This window comes from Megalobrama amblycephala, linkage group LG1, assembly GCF_018812025.1.
Source record: "Megalobrama amblycephala isolate DHTTF-2021 linkage group LG1, ASM1881202v1, whole genome shotgun sequence".
In the NCBI taxonomy this organism is placed as follows: domain Eukaryota; kingdom Metazoa; phylum Chordata; class Actinopteri; order Cypriniformes; family Xenocyprididae; genus Megalobrama; species Megalobrama amblycephala.
Window position 1 is genome coordinate 37,057,421 of NC_063044.1, and position 19,952 is coordinate 37,077,372.

The window sequence follows — 19,952 nt, forward strand, 5'->3', positions numbered from 1 at the left end:
TGTGATAGTACATTCAGAATTCATTTAGTAAACAACTCCAGTGTTCTCCGTGGTGAGTAATCAAAATGCCTCCGATTGGCCAAACTGCATTAATTAAGCTCAACAGAAAGTGCGTGATTGGTTATAACACTCAATGCTGCAATCCGCGATAAAGAAAAACTATTGCAGATGACACTTTTTATTAATTTCACTGCACATCACTTCATTCGAGACAGCCATAAAAGATATAGCATAATTTTACTGGGACATTTTGCCCCCTTATCTTGAAATTAGGGGGCATTTTGTTCAGATTTGAATTTAGCAGTTGATCCCGCTACGTACTTAATGTTTAATCACTGGTGTGATTGCACGAGACAAAGTGTTAATTATCAGATGTAAAATATTATTTTTGCCTTTTGGAATCTGCATTCAAATCCATTTGCCTCAAAAATCTCACTTTCAATGGGCATGGCACCTGTAGTGTGAACAATGTGGTTGTGCAGATAGACAGTCTAGGTCATTTATATGTAAAATAATCCAATCGCCCTCTTCCCAGACATTTCTAAGATACATTTGACATATTTAAAGGTGCATAGCTTTGCGCTTTGCATCTAGCACAATTTGATAAAACCTAGACGAGGCATCCAATTTAGAGAAGTAACATGCTCCACTCATTGCACTAGTTATATCTGATTTTGTTGGAAGTTTATTGTGCTCACGTTGAATCGGTTTGTTAAAGTCCTTCGGATCTATACATAATCTTAGATCTCCATCAGGTTTCTCCTCAGCAAAATTCTCTGTTCAGGAAAAACTGTCAAGTTCAAATGTTCAGGGCTCTATGCTAACTTTTAAGGAGCATTTTTGTAAATATGCTCATAATGATAAAAAAAAAAAAAAATATATATATATATATAAACTTAGAAACATTCAAAAATGCACTTTCTGATCAATAACAAACATTAAAGGGGTGGTTCAGTGGTTTTTTCTAGGCTTGATTGTGTTTTTGGGGCACAGTTTAACATGTCTTAATGCTTTGTTTTTTGAAAATGCTGTATTTTTCATATATTTTACCTTTATTCTACACCTCTGTTTCCACTGTCATATGAACGGCTTGTTTGACTTCCTGCTTCTATGAAACCGCTCCCTACAAAATACACAATGTGCTCAGATTGGTTAGCAGGCCCAGTATATCATGATTCGCTGAAGCGTCCGGAAACGCCACGCCCCTTACCATTCGTAGTTACTTGTGCTTCAGTGGAAATGTAAATAATGCCGTCTATATTGCTGTATGAAATTGAGCTGAATCAGACCCAGATGAAGAGGGTAAAGCAGAACCTCTGCAATCACGGCTTTTAAAGGACGTTTATGAATGGTATTTCATTTAGTATTTGTGTCAAAGTGTTTAGATGCTGTCACTGCTGTTTGTTAGCTTTCAATATACAGTTTTATCCTGATTAAAGCTTTACTGTAGCCAAATACATGACTGAGTAGTCACATTTTTGTAAAGGTAGCGTTTAATTTATAGCATGAACAACTGTTTGTCTATGAACATAGACGTTTGTTGGTGTTTGTAGAATTTAGCTAACTGGCTAGAGAAGCAAAAACGCGTTGCTCTTTTTTTACGTCCTTGATGCAACCAAAAATAGCAACAGAACTATAGGTTTAAAAGACATGTACAAACAATAAAATGTACTTACAGTTTGGGCCCCATAAACAGCATAAACTGCTTTTAAAGTGGGAACTGCTTCATCTTTCAGTAAAAGCCTTTGTGTAAATTAGAGTTGGGGTACTCGACCTTGGACTTGGACTCGAGTCTGGACTCGAGTCCAATTTTAAATGAACTCGGACTTATCACGCACTCAGGTGAATTTGTACTCGGACTTGACACGGACTTGAACATTTTGGACTCGGAAAATATTCCGAGTACAGTCGAGTCCGCGTCATGTGTAACAATAAAACCAGCATAAAATTGAGATGAGAAATTAATTAATGTCTCCCCGTCTGTCATTTTACTGTACCACACCGGCAGGCAGCAGTAGCATATCATCTTATGCTTGCAGACGAAACACACACATCACTCACTGTTTTAGTAAGGAAATTAACATATCACCACAAAAATGCAGGGACTGTAAATATAGTCCTTTTAAATTTAAAATGATTTGCTCTTAATGTAATGTAATTACTTTCTATCAATTACTTAATGTGATCTGAATTGCAATAACAAGTAAAATAGTGCTGTCTATTCCAGCATCCTCTGCACCAGTAGAGCGTGTCTTTAGCAAAGGTGGCCTCATCGTGAGACCACATCGTGCACGCTTAACTCATAAAATGGTCACAGCGCTTGTATTTTTGAAAAGCAATATGGCCCTGGTTTAGTGCTTGACTGTGCACTATAGTACATTTCATGTTCAGTGTTCATTACAACTCATGTTACAAGACCAGAGAGCTGTGTTCAGAAAGGAGTTTGTTGTTGATTAAGCACCGTAATAAAGCTTTAAGTTTGTTGTTATGACTAGCTGATAGATTTAAACTCTAGTCTGAGTATTTCCTCAGCCTATTTAAATGTGGGGGAGGCATTAAATAATTGAAATGTCAGCTTTAACTGGAGGACAATATAGTGTGATACAATAATAAAACAGGTTCATTTGTATTTTCATGCACTTGTAATACAATAAAAGTTCTACATATACCCTTCTTTTCTTTGAAACCTTTTTGATAGGAAACTAGTTCTGTTGACATAAAATAAAAATGTTCAATGGCAATGACAAGATGTAATAGTGGTATTTTTTATTACATTTTTATATTGCCATTGGTTTAATGGGTTGAAAGGTTAAAATATTAATAGAATGTAAAAATTTACAATACCAATTTATAATCTTTTTTAATTTAATTACTTTCTGGACTAGGGCAGACTCGACTCGGACTTGGCCTTTAAGAACTCGGACTTGAGTCCAACCCGGCCCCTTTTGGACTCGGTCTTGGACTTGGACTTGGACTTGATGTTTAAGGACTTGGTCTTGACTCGTACTCGACAAAGGTGGACTCGGACCCAACTCTAATACATAGTATAAACAACGTTAAAAAAAACACACAACAACAACAGGCCAGCTGGGGAGCGAACAGCCATGCAGGAGTTAACACAAGTTTTAGGCTACCCCAAACACTGGTGACCTAATGATTCCAGTTGTCATAAAATGAAAAAAATCTTCATATTTATGCCCAATGGGCAACTTCAAGGTGATGGCACAAGTGTTTGCTTCTGGGAACATCTGCCGGTTGCCATTCAGTTCCTCATGAAGACATTTAATTGTAGGATTCTCTCCAAATCCAAATGCAGGTATGGCAGATGCCCCAGACGCAAACACAAGCACATCTTCCAGGGTGATATCAATTTTCCCTCCACCTTCTACCTCCACTACTGCATCTCCATCTGTAACATACAAACCAAAGAAACAATCTTAAAAAACAAACAAAAAAAAAAACAGATTGACAAACATTTTAATCGTTAACACCTACAGTTGTAACCTGACATTTGACACATTTAGGCCATCCTTAAAAATAATCTTGTTTGCTGTAACCCGACCGACCCTGTCAATTTAGGACCGACTCAAATTTTTATTTTTATTTTGCTTTAAGTCCGACCAACTTGCTGGTTGTAAATTTGCGTTAAGACCGACCATTTTTTTTTTTTTTTTACTCTTCAAACAACTAATACAAAAGCAATAAAATAATATTAATTATATTTTAGTAAGTATTGTAAATATATAAATTGCTTAGGCCTACATACAAACGAAGGCTACGTTCTTTATTTTAAATAAAAACCCGTGACGTCATCTATGTTTACACTATTGGTTAACGGATGTCACACTATGGCCTGTGTGTTCGCTTCGTCTCATACTCTCATTCACTGTCAGAGTCAACGGTTCGCGCTTGGTACTGATGGCTGCGGCTGCAGTAAACAAAATGTTCGCGGTCACCGTTCAAAGTCATACGGGTTCGGGCACCATAATACATCTAAAAAATTCATTAAAACAGCTCAACACTGCTTTAACTTGGCACGAAGTTCTGGAAAAACTGTGCCCAGATCATTTCCCATCCCTTCTCCCGTCTAGTCTAACCGTGACCGTGTCGACTGACTTGAAGGAAACCACTAAAATGTTGGTGGAGAAAACTCAAACTATTGAGACTAAACTAAAGTGAGACACCACAACCCAACAACACGAGGAATGCATTTTCCATCATGATGGGCCAGGCGAAGACCCCGAAGGACCCGATGCTTCGTTCCTGCAATAATGGTGAGTTTGCATTCTTGAGTAGCAGATCAGGGTTTTTTATTTAAAGCTAGCATGCATAACCTACTAGCCTTCCTGTTAACGTTGGAAGCTAACTTCAATAGTGTATGAGATGGAGAATTTTGAGATATGCTTGTGAAATACGTCTGTATGAGCCTACATTTAGGCGCGCATTATTCGAAATTAATGGTCATTACCAAGGAGTAGGCAATACATGGAGTTGTGCTATAGGCTTACAATGACAGCTAGCTGCTGGTTGGAACCTTTTCTTATGGAGCTGTCACTTTATGTTCGAAAATCTATTGCACGAATCGATTGGACCAACCAACACAAGTTTCGAAAATGAAAATTGATTTTAACGGCCTTCTCTCAAAGTGTGTCCAGGGTTTGTTTTTTTTTGGAACGCGTCACACAACAACTGCAACTTCGGACACACACGCATAACAGCAAATAATACTAATGCACAATGTTTCTCTTTTTACAACAGAAATGTAAATTCTGCCGGTAATCACCATCACCAAAATTGTACTTTTTGTTTTTTACATTGAAACTTAAAAATATAAAAAATATAGACCTACCTACCAACCCTTTTTTTTTTTTTTTTTTTTTTACTCTTACTGCAAACCAAAATATTTTTAAGGATGGCCTTACTGGAGCCAGGTGACGAGGTTATGGCCGATAAGGGCTTCCTCATTGGAAAGTTTTTGGAGGATGTTAAAGCGAAATTAATCATCCCCCCTTTCAAGCACAGTGACCAGTTTAGCAGAAAAACTGAGAAACTGAGAGAACCCAGGCCATTGCCAGACTCCGCATCCTTGTTGAACGTGCAATTAGACGAGTAAAAGAGTACCACATTTGGGATTCTCCGGTTCCTCTCACTTTAGCAGGCACTGTCAATCAGATGTGGTCCTGCTGTTGCATGATGGCAAATTACCAAGGTCCTTTAGATCTTGAAGGTGAGATGAAATACTGGATAGACTGAACATGCTGTTAGCCTGCTATATTTCATTCATTGCAGCCAAATCTGTTGCCATGTGTCTCCTCTCTACATTGCTTTGTGACATCATCATAACACCAGCTAGTAACATCCTCTTATCCTTGTCACCCAGTGCCATCATTCTCACCTACTTACCTGCCAGTAACATCGGCCACTTCCTCATCTCCAGCCAGTAACATCGGCCACTTCCTCCTCATCTATAGCCAATAAAATCGGCCACTTCCTCCTCATCTATAGCCAATAACATCGGCCACTTCCTCCTCATCTGTAGCCAATAACATCGGCCACTTCCTCCTCATCTGTAGCCAATAACATCGGCCACTTCCTCCTCATCTGTAGCCAATAACATCGGCCACCACCTCATCTCCAACCAGTAACATCAGCCATTTCCTCCTCATCTATAGCCAATAACATCGGCCATTTCCTCCTCATCTATAGCCAATAACATCGGCCACTTCCTCCTCATCTGTAGCCAATAACATCGGCCACTTCCTCCTCATCTATAGCCAATAACATCGGCCACCACCTCATCTCCAACCAGTAACATCAGCCATTTCCTCCTCATCTATAGCCAATAACATCGGCCATTTCCTCCTCATCTATAGCCAATAACATCGGCCACTTCCTCCTCATCTATAGCCAATAACATCGGCCACTTCCTCCTCATCTATAGCCAATAACATCGGCCACCACCTCATCTCCAACCAGTAACATCAGCCATTTCCTCCTCATCTATAGCCAATAACATCGGCCATTTCCTCCTCATCTATAGCCAATAACATCGGCCACTTCCTCCTCATCTATAGCCAATAACATCGGCCACTTCCTCCTCATCTATAGCCAATAACATCGGCCACTTCCTCCTCATCTGTAGCCAATAACATCGGCCACTTCCTCCTCATCTATAGCCAATAACATCGACCACCACCTCATCTCCAACCAGTAACATCAGCCGTTTCCTCCTCATCTATAGCCAATAACATCGGCCACTTCCTCCTCATCTATAGCCAATAACATCGGCCACTTCCTCCTCATCTATAGCCAATAACATCGGCCATTTCCTCCTCATCTATAGCCAGTAACATTGTTCTTTTTATCAACAGTGTGTGTAAAATGTACCGTAAAAATCTTCAGTCAACCTCATCCCTTGCTAGGTTAGTAATTTCTCTAATTTTCATCTTCTCTTTATTTTGTATTTTGGTCAATATTCTTATTAATTGTGGTCACGTAGAACTTAGCATTAATGCATCACCTACACACATTTTATGACAGACACATTATCTCTCAATTTCCTTTAACAGAACCAGAGAAGAGCTTGTCCTGAGCTAGCCTACTTTGTGACACTGTGGTCTATCTTCTGGTAAGTTTGTTTTTGTTACCCTTTTCAGACAGGGTTTTAAGTTATTATATGTATGACATTTTACCTTTTTCTCTCTTTTTTTTTTAAAATCAATATTATTTTTCCATTTTAACATGTAAACTTACTCTGTTTTGACCTGCAACATCCTCTTTCAGATTTTGAACACATTGACATTGACTGACTGACTTATCTTTCCAGCTTGAGAAATGTATGTTGCAACAATATATTTTTAATGTTCAAAAATCTGAATAACACATATCATAAATCTTAATCTAAATTGAATAATAACAAATTATATTTAAATCTTAAAGTCTACTCCCATAAACAATTAAATGAACCGTGACTAATCAGCTGATTTTTCTTCCGAACATAACTATATAACAGCGAATAATAACATCATTGGTTTGTCACCTTTTCTTGCCTATTTTCTCCCTAGCAAAACATGAATGTATGTGCCAAAGTAGAATTCATCAGCTTCAGCCTTGATTTCTTGGATCAGCACATCATCTCTCCACACTCTCTCTACAGTAAAGTCACCCCTAGTATCTGTCACCAGATCACACCAAGATAAGCCAGTGACCATCAGCTGACCCTGAACTTGCCAGTTGTAAGTGTGTTTTTTCTTTAGCTTTGGTTGGCCCCCAACAAACTCAATATGTGATGCCTCTCCAATGTCTTCCACATCAGGGCATTTAACCTCTACCAGGCCATAGGGAGGTTCTTCATTTGGATCCACCACTTTGCCATCTGGACTGGCACCAAGATGTGGAGCATGGGGGTGGATGACGAGACCGCATGGGAGGACATTGACATCGAAGGTGGCAGCATAGCGGTGAAGAACCTCTGGCTCAAGTTCCACTCCTCTACGCATTGCCTTGGTCTGGGGGGCACCTTTAATGATCCGTCCAGCAAGCGTCTTCACAGTGGTTTCAGATCTTACATGAGCTGCTTCATAAAACTTACTTGCTGTAAGCCGTAGACGGCGCATGCTTACCCAGAGGGGGCTTTTGAACTGATCCCGTGTTCCCTCCTCAATGATCCCTGACATCTCAGGTGTCACCTCCAGACTCTGCATATGCAGGAGTTCAGCTTTGTACTGTGGGAGTGTGTATTGTGGGACAGGTAATGGGGGGAATTGTGGAGCATTTGGATGCTTAACCACATCCTTTGGCAGCACAGCAGGACACTGGTAGGAAAGCAGTGAACCTTTGGGGACCTCTCTGAACTTTGATGACACCATTGTTACAGTCAACGCTGCTGCCTGCCTGCTGTCTGACCTACGTTTGGAGCTTCGTGGAGTTTATCCTAAATCCTTCTCTTTATTCCTATTCACACAATATAACTTTCTTATTTTTCACTAGATTACTTAACCTATTGCATAGTATTACTAAACGGAACGATTTATTACTAGCAATCCACCAGCGTAATCACCTAGTGTTAGCCATAGCCCGCTAGCCTGCTAGCTACCGTCTACTTTCTTTTTTCCTCTAAACCAACCTTCCTTGTCGATTTAATGGCGGATTTATCCGATGTATGTTATTCTGATCTGTCCTCGCCAGATCGGGAAGCTGTGGAGACGTTGCTGCCCGGCATTCATCGATCCACCGCGAGGTACAGCGTCCCGCACATCACCCTTGCCCCAGGCACCGGCAAGCGACCGAGACATCCAGCCAGCGAGTCCCGTGTGCGTTGCAGTTTTTCGGACGGCGTTCATCAAACACACGGTCAGTCATGTCCGACGATTATCATGTGTATTAAATGCAACATGTACAGCTTAGCTCTTTCTGTCAGCAGTGAGACTTACACATGTGATAAATGCAGGGATATTGTCAGGCTGACAGAGAGAATCTCAGAATTAGAGACATGCATCCAAACTTTAATTGAGGATAGTGAGAATGAAAGGGCCTTAGATACTGCTTTGGATGCGACTAGCCTAGTAAACACTGCACATTCGGTTCCGGTTGTAGAAGCCACGCAGCAGGCTAACTGGGTGACTGTGAGGCGGCATAGTGGCAAGAACAAACACCACTCTTCCGTTCCGATTAGAACATCAAACAGGTTCTCCCCACTCAGTGACGCACCCACTGAGAATCCTGTTGAAAGTGCCCTAGTTATTGGCGATTCTATTACATGGAACGTAAAAATAGAGACACCAGCCACCATAGTCACATGTTTGCCGGGGGCCAGAGCACCTGACATCAAAGCAAATTTAAAAGTGCTGGCTAATGCTAAACGTAAATATTCTAAAATCATTATCCACGTCGGCACAAATGATGTTCGACTTCGCCAGTCGGAGATCACTAAAATTAACATTAAAGAGGTGTGTGAACTCGCAAATTCAATGTCAGCAGAAGTAATTTGTTCTGGCCCTCTTCCTGTTCGTCGGAGTGATGAGATAGTTAGCAGGTTATCATCACTCAATGGCTGGCTGTCTAAGTGGTGTCCGCAGAATAATATAGGTTTCATAGACAATTGGAAAAGCTTTTGGGGCAGACCTGATCTGTTGAAAAGAGATGGTATTCATCCCTCCCGGGATGGTGCTGCTCTTCTATCTAGAAATTTGGCAAATAGTCTTAGAGCTAAACCATGACAAACCAGGGCCCAGATCAGGACGCAGACAAACTGGCTAAACCGACCGTCTGCTAGCCGCCTCACGTCACAGAACTCAAATAATTCACAGCACATAGAAACTCTTTCACCTAGATATTATCACATAGAGACTGTGTCTGTACCTCGAACTAGTAAATACAAAAAACTTCCGAAACCTTTTAAGGGTAAAAATTTAATTGATGTTCAAAAAATGAAAATCACAGATAAATCAGATAAACAAATGATAAAGCTTGGGTTACTGAATATTAGATCTATTTCTTCAAAAGCACTTATTGTAAATGAAATTATCACAGACAATAAACTAGACTTGCTGTGTTTGACAGAAACCTGGCTAAAACCAGACGATTACATTACTTTAAATGAATCTAGTCCTCAAGGTTATGATTATCGACACAATCCTCGACAGAAAGGCAAAGGGGGAGGTGTTGCTGTAATTTATAGTAATATATTCAGAATCATTCAAAAGAATTTCAAATATAATTCCTTTGAAGTGATGGTGCTTTATGTAACATTATGTAAGTTGACATTTGTGCTGGCTACTGTATACAGGCCACCAGGGCACCATACTTACTTTATCAAAGAATTTGCTGATTTTCTATCAGAGTTAGTACTGGCTGCGGATAAAGTCCTTGTTGTTGGTGATTTTAATATCCATGTAGATAATAATAAAGACACATTTGGATTGGCATTTGTAGACATTTTAAACTCTATTGGAGTTAGACAACACGTGTCAGGACCCACTCATTGTCGTAATCATACCTTAGATCTAATACTGTCGCATGGAATTGATATTGATGCTGTTGAAATTCTACAGCAGAGCGATGATATATCAGATCATTATTTAGTCTTGTGTATAATACAATTAGCCAAGGCTACAAAACCACCACCCAGCCATAAATATGGTAGAACCATCACGTCTACCACTAAAGATTGCTTTATAAATAATCTCCCCGAGCAGTTTCATCACCTTAGTATACCTGACAACTTAGAAGAACTCGATGCTGCAACAGAAACTATTGGCTCTCTCTTTTCCAGCACATTAGATGCAGTCGCTCCTTTACGTCTAAAGAAGATTAAGGAAACATACTCGGTTACTAACGTAACCTCGGTTCCCTGAGATACGGAACGAGTACTGCGTATGGGGAAAGGTCTCCTTTTTCCCCGTTACTGAAGCCTTTTTCAATAACGCAGTGTAACTGCATCGTCATTGGTTCACTCATAGACAAGTTGTTGAACCAATGACGGCGCGGCATAGCTGCGCGACCTATGGCGACAGAGCGCGCGAATATTCCCGCCGAAATGGGCGGGGTTTAGGGCTATATAAGCGGGCGTTGCGCCATAGGATTTCAGGTCATTCGACTGAAGCGACGACACTGAAGCCGCAGCCCCGTGGCACGGCAAGTAACGCAGTACTCGTTCCGTATCTCAGGGAACCAAGGTTACGTTAGTAACCGAGTACGTTCCCTTTCGATACTTCACTCGTACTGCGTATGGGGAACGAATTCAACCGCGCCGTGCCACGGCAGGGAACGACTGGACTTGTCTTGGGCACCGTGAGGGAACCAGAGGACAAGTGAGTAGGCCGGAGCCGCCGAACCCTCGTTACACTACAAAAAGGGAGTTAACTCCCAGAGTGGCATGAAGCGGAGCTCGATAGAGGCCGCTGGATCATACCGAGAGGACCCGAGCTTGTAAGGTCGGGACGTCCAAATTATAAAATCTGACAAAAGTAGACGGCGAGGACCAGCCGGCCGCCTCACAGATGTCTTTAATCAAAGCTCCACTAGACCAGGCCCAAGAGGAAGCCATTCCTCTAGTAGAGTGAGCTCTAACTCCTATGGGGCAGTCAAGGCCCATAGAGGAGTAACAAAGAGCAATAGCGTCGACTATCCAACGCGAAAGACGTTGCTTTGAGACCGAAGACCCCTTGGTGCGGCCACCAAAGCAGATAAAGAGCTGATCAGATTGCCGAAAAGGCTGTGATCGATCAACGTAGGTCCTTAATGCCCTGACAGGGCAGAGTAGTTCCAACTCTCGCTCGTCCGACGAGGGAGGAAGCGCTGAGAGGGAAATAACCTGTGCTCTGAATGGAGTCGAGAGCACCTTAGGGACGTAGCCATGCCTAGGTTTCAAAACGACTTTGGAGTCGTTGGGCCCGAACTCAAGGCATGCAGGGCTCACGGAGAGGGCCTGCAAGTCACCAACTCGCTTAACCGATGCTAGTGCAAGTAGCAGAGCGGTTTTGAGCGTCAGGGGCCTGAGGTCAGCTGAACGCAGTGGCTCAAAGGGAGGCCCTTTAAGAGCTCTGAGGACCAACGAGAGGTCCCAGGTGGGAACAGTGAGAGGACGAGGAGGATTCAATCGCCTAGAACCTCTCAAGAAACGCACCACGAGGTTGTTTCGTCCCACTGACTGGCCAGCGATAGGAGCGTGAAACGCTGCAATGGCTGCTACGTAAACTTTGAGTGTTGAAGGGGTGCGACCCAGATTCAAACGCTCCTGGAGAAAAGATAGTATCGGAGATACGTCACACTCCACTGGGTCTATGTTGCGTGTAGAACACCAGTCAACAAAGACCGACCATTTCTGGGCGTAGAGGCGTCTCGTGGACGGAGCTCTCGCCTGAGAAATGGTATTCAGCACGTCCCCGGGGAGGTTGGCAGGCTCCCGTCGAGGGACCAGAGGTGCAGAGCCCAGAGTTCTGGCTGGGGATGCCAAATCGTCCTGTTCGCCTGAGAGAGGAGGTCCCGTCTCAGGGGGATTGGCCACGGGGCTTTTGTGGAAAGCCTGAACAGCTCTGAGGACCAAACTTGGCTCCTCCAGAGCGGGGCCACCAGGAGGACTCTGTGCTCGTCTTCCCTGATTCGTCTGATGACCTGAGGGATCAGAGCGATCGGGGGAAAAGCGTAAAGGAGGGTGCTGGGCCAGACATGGGCCAGCGCATCTTCCTCCTTCGAGAAATAAATTGGGCAGTGAGAGTTGCCTTCTGAAGTGAAGAGGTCTACCTCTGCCTTTCCGAAGAACTCCCAGATCATGAGAACCGTCTAGGGGTGGAGCATCCACTCGTCTGAGGGGACATTGCTCCGAGATAGCATGTCTGCTCCCAAGTTTGTTCTCCCGGGTATGTGAGTCGCCCTGAGCGACTGAAACCTCGGTGATGCCCATTCCAGAAGACGCTTCGCCAGAGCGCATAAGCGGCTGGACGAAAGACCGCCCTGGTGATTTATGTATGACACCACTGTCATGCTGTCCGACTGGACTAAGACGTGGCGCCCTGTCAGGTGTGCCTGGAACGCATGAAGGGCTCGAATCACTGCCAACATCTCGAGGCAGTTGATGTGCAGATGGCATTCCTCGTGAGACCACGAGACGAAGGCCGGTCTGCCCTCGCAAAGAGCGCCCCAACCTGTGTTGGACGCATCTGTTGAGAGCACCGTCCTTCTGGACACCGCCTGTAGGGGTACCCCTTGGCTGAACCATACAGGGTTCATCCAGGGTTTCAGAGCTGCCAAACAGGCCTGATTGACCCTGAGACGCAGGCGGCCGTGCCGCCAGGCGTGAGGAGGGACCCGGAACTTCAACCAGTACTGCAGAGGCCGCATCCGAAGAAGGCCGAGCTGCAGAACCGGGGAGGCGGAAGCCATCAGCCCTAGCATCCTCTGGAAAAACTTCAGAGGGAAATAGGCTCTGTTCCTGACCGATGCCGCGAGCTGCTGAATGGCCAGAGCGCGCTCTGGAGATACTACAGCCGTCATACGGACTGAGTCGAAAACTGCACCCAGGAACGTTATACGCTGGCTGGGGAGCAGTGAGCTCTTGGCAAAGTTGACCCTGAGACCCAGGCACTCCAAGTGGCTGAGTAACACGGATCTGTGATGCTCCAGCTCGGCTCGTGACTGGGCTAGGATGAGCCAGTCGTCGAGGTAATTGAGAACCCGGATTCCCATCTGTCTCAGTGGGGAAAGCGCCGCGTTCATGCACTTGATAAAAGTGCGAGGAGCTAGGGACAGTCCGAATGGAAGGACCGTATATTGGTAAGCCACACCCTCGAACGCGAATCTCAAGAATCGCCTGTGATGGGGGGCTATCTGGATGTGAAAGTATGCATCTTTCAGGTCCAGCGAGCAGAACCAGTCCCCGGGGCAAACCTGCGCGAGGATCTGCTTCAGCGTTAGCATCTTGAACTTCCGTCTCATGAGGGAGAGGTTCAAGAGCCTGAGATCTAAGATGGGTCTGAGACCGCCATCTTTTTTGGGAACTAGGAAATAACGGCTGTAGAACCCCGAATTGCTCTCTGAGGAGGAGACTATTTCTATAGCTCCTTTCCTCAGAAGAGACGTGACTTTGGCTCGGAGGACATGAACGTCGTCCGTGTTGAATGAAGTCTGAAGCACCCCGCTGAAGCGCGGGGGCCTTCGGGCGAACTGAAGCGAGTAGCCTCGACTTATGGTTCCCAGAACCCAGCTTGACACTCCGGGGATGGCCCGCCAGGCCTCGGCCCGCGTGACAAGGGGCTGAATGGTATCGGGTGACGGGCCGCCAATCGGGGGCCCGTGCACCGGAGAGAGTGGAAGAGGAACTTCGCTCTTTCTTAGAGAAGGTAGAATATTCATAGTGTTCGCCATAAGAATAGCGTTTTGCATGGACGCAGCACTGGGCCCAGTTAGCACAACACTGAACATATCTCCCACGCCCGGAGCTGAACGAGGCGGAGGGGGGTGGAACGAAAGAGCTTTTGGGGTGGTCCGGCTGTGGCGAGACTTTGCCCCATCCTCTTCCTTCCTGAAATATCAGGAGGGCTTAGGAGGCGCCGGGTCCAGCGTAATCTTAGGCCGGGGTCCCTGACGTTGCCTCGGGAAGGAGGAGCGCTTACGATGGCGCTGTTCCTTGTGTGGTGCTGCCTGAGAGGTAGAGGGGGCAGGTTTGTTCTGCTGAGCCAGCGCAGACTTGGGGCGGCTGGAAGCAGACATGGAGCTAGGGCGTTTAGGCAGGAAGTGTCGCATAGCCTGAGACGACTTTTGTGCTGCAGTAAAACGCTCCGTAAAGCCCTCTACTGCTGGCCTGAAGAGACCAGAAGGAGAGACCGGGGCATCCAAAAAGACCGTCTTGTCCATCTCCTTAATCTCGGTCAGGTTGAGCCACAAATGGCGCTCAACCACGACCAGGCTGGCCATGGATCGTCCAATAGCCTGAGCTGTGGCCTTTGTGGCACGCAGGGCTAAGTCAGAGGCACTGCGGAGGTCACAGAAGGCAGGTGCATCGACGCCGGACTCATCCAGAGAACGGAGGAGCTTCGCTTGAAACACCTGGAGAATAGCCATGGCGTGCAGCGCTGAGGCAGCCTGGCCCGCGGACGTATATGCTCTGCCAGCCAGGGCAGAAGTGGTCCTGCAGGGCTTGGATGGAAGAGCCCTCTTAGTTTTCCAACCCACAGCCGTGGGGGGACAGAGGTGAGCCGCCACTGCTTCGTCCAGGGGCGGTAGATGCTCGTAACCCTTCTCTTCAGAGCCATGCACCGAGGTGAGAGCTGAATAATGCGTAGTACATAGGCGGGCAGAATACGGGGCGCGCCACGACTTCGTCAGCTCGTTGTGAACCTCTGGGAAAAACGGCGCGGTGCGTTGACGAGGGGCCTGGCGGGAACCCGGCAGGAACCACTCATCGAGCCTGCTCCGTGATGGCTCCTCTGGCGGAGCCCATTCGAGGTCCAAAACCTCTACTGCTTTCAAAAGGATGCGGAAGAGCTCGGCATCCATACCCGGCTTGCAGTCAATGGGCTCCAGCGAAGGAAGGCGGGCGGGGTCAGAATCACCGGCCCAACCTTCGGATACAGAGGCCGCGAGAGACATGACGTCATCAAGCGGCTCGTCCTCAGAACCGCCAAAAGAGATGAGGTCGCTCGCATCTGCCGAGGGACGCAGCTCAGGGCGGGAGAACAGGACGGGGGACTGCTCTCTCGGGGGAGAGGGTGAGGCACGCGGGGAAGCCGGCGTGACGTCATCCAACTCCGTGCGCTGGGCCGCTCTGCCCCGCCGTTTCTTCCTAGCCGGCTCGCGGGAGGAAGAAGACGGGAGGGCGCGAGCGGCGCGAGCGGCGAGATCGCCTTCACTGAAGAAGGTGATCCGCGAGCGCAGAGAGGCGAGACTCATGTTCTCACAGAGAGAACACGAGGTCCCGGTGAGCGCGGCCTCTGCATGGGGTCTGCCCAGGCAGCCGACGCACTCACCGTGACCGTCGTCGTCATGCAGAGGGGCTCTGCATGTGCCACACGAGTGGCGCGGCATTTGTAACAACGCCGCCGCCGTGAAAATGGCATTTGAGGGGCTCTTTTAGAGCGGCGAGGGCCGCTAGAGCAGTGAAAACCGCTGTTGGAAAGCTCTTTTAGAGCGGCAATAAACCGCGGGAAAATCGCTCTTTCAGGCGCGCCGGATGGCGGCAGGAGACGGGCTGGCAGGCGGCCGGAAGCGGGAAGCGGGCGGCTCGAGACGGCGCTCGAGGCGGCAGTCGACGAGGGCGCCGGCGCTTCTTCCTCGGCGAGCTCAGCAGTCCGCTGCGGGAGCCTCTTCGACAGCGGCGAGAGCTTCTTTCCAGGCGAGCTTCTTCCAGGCGGCGAAGGCTTCAGCCGGAGATCAGCGAGGAGCGATGTGAAGTCGTCGCTGAAGGAGAGAGAACTGAAATCCTATGGCGCAACGCCCGCTTATATAGCCCTAAACCCCGCCCATTTCGGCGGGAATATTCGCACGCTCTGTCGCCATAGGTCGCGCAGCTATGCCGCGCCGTCATTGGTTCAACAACTTGTCTATGAGTGAACCAATGACGATGCAGTTACACTGCGTTATTGAAAAAGGCTTCAGTAACGGGGAAAAAGGAGACCTTTCCCCATACGCAGTACGAGTGAAGTATCGAAAGGGAACTAATCCAACGCCGTGGTATGATGAGCACACTCGGGCTCTAAAGCGAGCTGTTAGAAAAGCTGAACGTAGTTGGAAGAAAACAAAACTAGAAGTTTTTCGCCTTTCGTGGAAAGAAAAAATGATTGAGTACAGAACGGCTATAAGAAATGTTAGATCTACTTATTTTTCAAATCTCTTAATAGAAAATAAACATAATCCTAGGTATTTATTTGACACAGTGGCTAAATTAACTAGAAACAGAGATTCAACTGCTGACGTTTCCAAAGAGCACAGCAGTAATGACTTTATGAACTTCTTTACTTGCAAGATTGACAATATTAGAGAGAAAATTATAAACATGCAACCGTCTACAGTTTCGCTTCAGACAGTGCACTGTAGTGTCCCTGAGGTAAAACTAGAATCATTCGCTGCTATAGGAGAGGAAGAATTATCTAAACTTATTAAATCATCAAAATCAACGACATGTATGTTAGACCCAATGCCGACTAAACTACTGAAAGAAATGCTTCCAGAGGTCGTAGGTCCACTTCTTGATATAATTAATTCATCGTTAACACTAGGATACGTGCCAAAAACTTTTAAGCAGGCTATTATTAAACCTCTTATTAAAAAACCTCAATTAGATCCGAGAGATTTAGTAAATTACAGGCCAATCTCGAATCTACCTTTTCTGTCAAAGATACTAGAAAAGGCAGTTTCAACACAACTGTGCTCCTTTTTAGAAAGAAATGGAATCTGTGAGGATTTCCAGTCAGGATTTAGACCATACCATAGTACTGAGACTGCTCTCATTAGAGTTACAAACGATCTACTCCTATCATCCGATCGTGGCTGTATTTCTCTATTAGTGTTATTAGATCTCAGTGCTGCTTTTGACACTATCGATCACAACATTCTTTTAAAAAGACTTGAAAACTATATTGGCATTAGTGGAATTGCTTTGGCGTGGTTCAAATCGTACTTATCTGAGCGTTATCAGTCTGTAGTAGTTAATGAAGAGATGTCGTATCGATCACAGGTTCAATATGGAGTACCACAAGGCTCAGTACTAGGACCGTTGCTTTTCACTCTGTACATGCTGCCCTTAGGAGAGATAATTAGGAAGCATGGTGTTAGTTTTCACTGCTACGCTGACGATACTCAGCTCTATATTTCCTCGCGCCCTGACGAAACCTACAAATTCACAAAACTAACAGAATGCATAGCTGACATTAAAAACTGGATGACAAGAAATTTCTTATTATTAAATTCAGAAAAAACTGATATCCTAATCTTTGGACCAAAAACTTCCTCACGAAAAAACCTTGAATACTCTCTAACACTTGACTGGTGCTCCATTAAACCTTCGTCCTCAGTTAGGAACTTGGGTGTGCTCTTCGATACCAATCTTTCATTTGAAAGTCATGTTTCTAGTATCTGTAAAACCGCCTTCTTCCATCTAAAAAATATATCTAAATTACGACATATGCTCTCAATGACAAATGCGGAACAGTTGGTTCATGCATTCATGACCTCAAGACTAGATTATTGTAACGCTCTACTGGGTGGTTGTTCTGCTCGGCTTTTAAACAGACTACAGTTGGTCCAAAATGCGGCAGCTAGAGTTCTTACTAGAACCAGAAAGTATGACCATATTAGACCAGTTCTGTCAACATTACATTGGCTCCCTATTAAACATCGTATAGATTTTAAAATCTTGCTACTTACTTATAAAGCTCTAAATGGTTTAGCTCCCCAGTACCTAAGTGAGCTCTTAATGCATTATAGTCCTTCACGTTTATTGCGATCTCAGAATTCAGGCCAGTTGATAATACCCAGAATATCAAAATCAACTGAAGGCGGCTGTAACGATTCGGGACTCATGGTAAGATCCAAATGCAGCATTTTATTAAAGTAAGCGTGGTCGTACAGGCAGGGTCAATCAGGAGCAAACAGGTACAGCAGAGGGTTAGGCAGAATCGTAGTCAGGGCACAGGCAGTAGATCGAGGCAGGCGGATATCATTCACAGAACAGTATAACAAGCAAGGGTCAGGACAGGCAGCAACGGGTCAATACACAGGAACAGGCAAGATCAAACACAGGCAGACAGGATACAAGGTACGCTCAGAATTGTCACTAGGAATCAAGACTTCGCAAATGGGTGGTGTGTGTGAGAGTCTTATATAGTCCAGATAATGAGCTGCAGCTGGGTGTGGTGATTAGTGATAGTGTGCTAGGCTGTATGTGGCAACAGGTGATTGGTATGTGACTGGCAGAGAGGATTGTGGGAAGTATAGTCCGGGAACTGACAGGAACATGACAGGAACAGATGGTGATCGTGACATAACGCCCCCTTCCGGAAGGTGCGTCCTCGCGACGTAAATGGAACAGCTAGGGAGGGGGGTGGGTGCATTGGGGACTGGTATGCAGACGTGAACAGGGTCCCCAATGCAGGTTCCAGGAACTCGGCCACCATGGCGGGTCAGGTGCTACGGGCAGCAACGGCAGGTCAGGTGGCTCAGGCGGCCACGGCAGGTCAGGTGGCTTGGGCAGCCACGGCAGGTCAGGCGGCTTGGGCAGCCACGGCAGGTTAGGCGGCTTGGGCAGCCGCGGCAGGGCAGAGTCCATGGGTGACCCCAGCGGGTCAGAGTCCATACATGGCCCTAGTGACCTACAGTCCAGTCCATGAATGGCCACGACAGCAGTGGCTGGGCAGGGTCCCCACCCCCAGCTCCCCACCCCTAGGTATACTGCCCCCCCCAAAAAAGTTCTTGGGGAAATCAAGGGAGGCATTGGCGGGTTCATGGGCAAGGAGCTCGGGTGGCGCCAGCAGGGCAGATGGCCTGAGCTGCAACGGTAGAGCAGATGGTCCAGGCGGTGGTGGCAGGGCCGACCAAGGCTGCTCTGTGGCTGTATCAGGGAGAGCGGGCAGTTCGGTGACGGCCTCCGTGGCCGTATCAGGAAGAGCGGGCAGTTCGGTGACGGCCTCCGTGGCCGTATCAGGGAGAGCGGGCAGTTCGGTGACGGCCTCCGTGGCCGTATCAGGGAGAGCAGACAGCTCCGGGACGGCAGCGGGCTCGGGCTGCTCCGAGACGGCAGCGGGCTCGGGCTGCTCCGGGGCGGCAGCGGGCTCGGGCTGCTCCGGGACGGCAGCGGGCTCGGGCTGCTCCGGGATGGCAGCGGGCTCAGGCTGGCAAACTGGTCCATGGTCAAGGAAGCCTGAGTGCATCCTCCAGGCACGCAAGACCGCCAAAACATAAAAAGTGAAGACAGCCCTCTTGGCCATCACAGGACTGACAGGGAGAGCAGGCTCTGGAGCGGATTCACTGGCTGGAGCGGATTCTGGAGAAGACTCACTGGCGGAACCAGGCTCTGGAGCGGACTCACTGGCTGGAGCGGGCTCTGGAGCGGACTCACTGGCTGGAGCGGGCTCTGGAGCGGACTCACGGGCCGGAGCGGATTCTGGAGCGGACTCAATGGCTGGAACAACCCCTTCTATTCCAGACACTGAAGGGGCGGCCATCTTGCCCGTGGGCACTGGCGAAACGGCCATCTCGTCCATCGCATCCAGGGCGCTTGAGTGCGTCGCACCCGGCGAACAAGAGTCCATGGCAACCGGCGAACTTGAGAGCGTTGCAATAGGCGAACTTGAAAGCGTTGCAATAGGCGAACTTGAGGGCGTTGCAACAGGCGAACTTGAGAGTGTTGCAATAGACGAAGTTGAAAGCGAAGCGGCCACCGGGCTTGAGAGCGTAGCGGCCGGCGGGCTGGAGTGCGAAGCGGCCACCGGGCTTGAGAGCGTAGTGGCCGGCGGGCTGAA

At 46.9% G+C, this 19,952-nt stretch overlaps 1 protein-coding gene and 1 long non-coding RNA gene across 2 annotated transcripts in view; both read left to right on the forward strand.

Annotated features, from left to right (window-relative positions):
- LOC125245497 (zinc finger protein 585A-like) overlaps positions 1 to 19,952 on the forward strand; it is a 332,027-nt gene that overhangs the window by 279,324 nt on the left and 32,751 nt on the right. The window lies entirely within an intron of this gene.
- Positions 6,419 to 7,988, forward strand: LOC125246083. The gene is made up of 4 exons (XR_007179717.1): positions 6,419 to 6,628; positions 6,784 to 6,836; positions 7,065 to 7,235; positions 7,316 to 7,988. It is a non-coding gene; the product is annotated as an uncharacterized LOC125246083 (long non-coding RNA).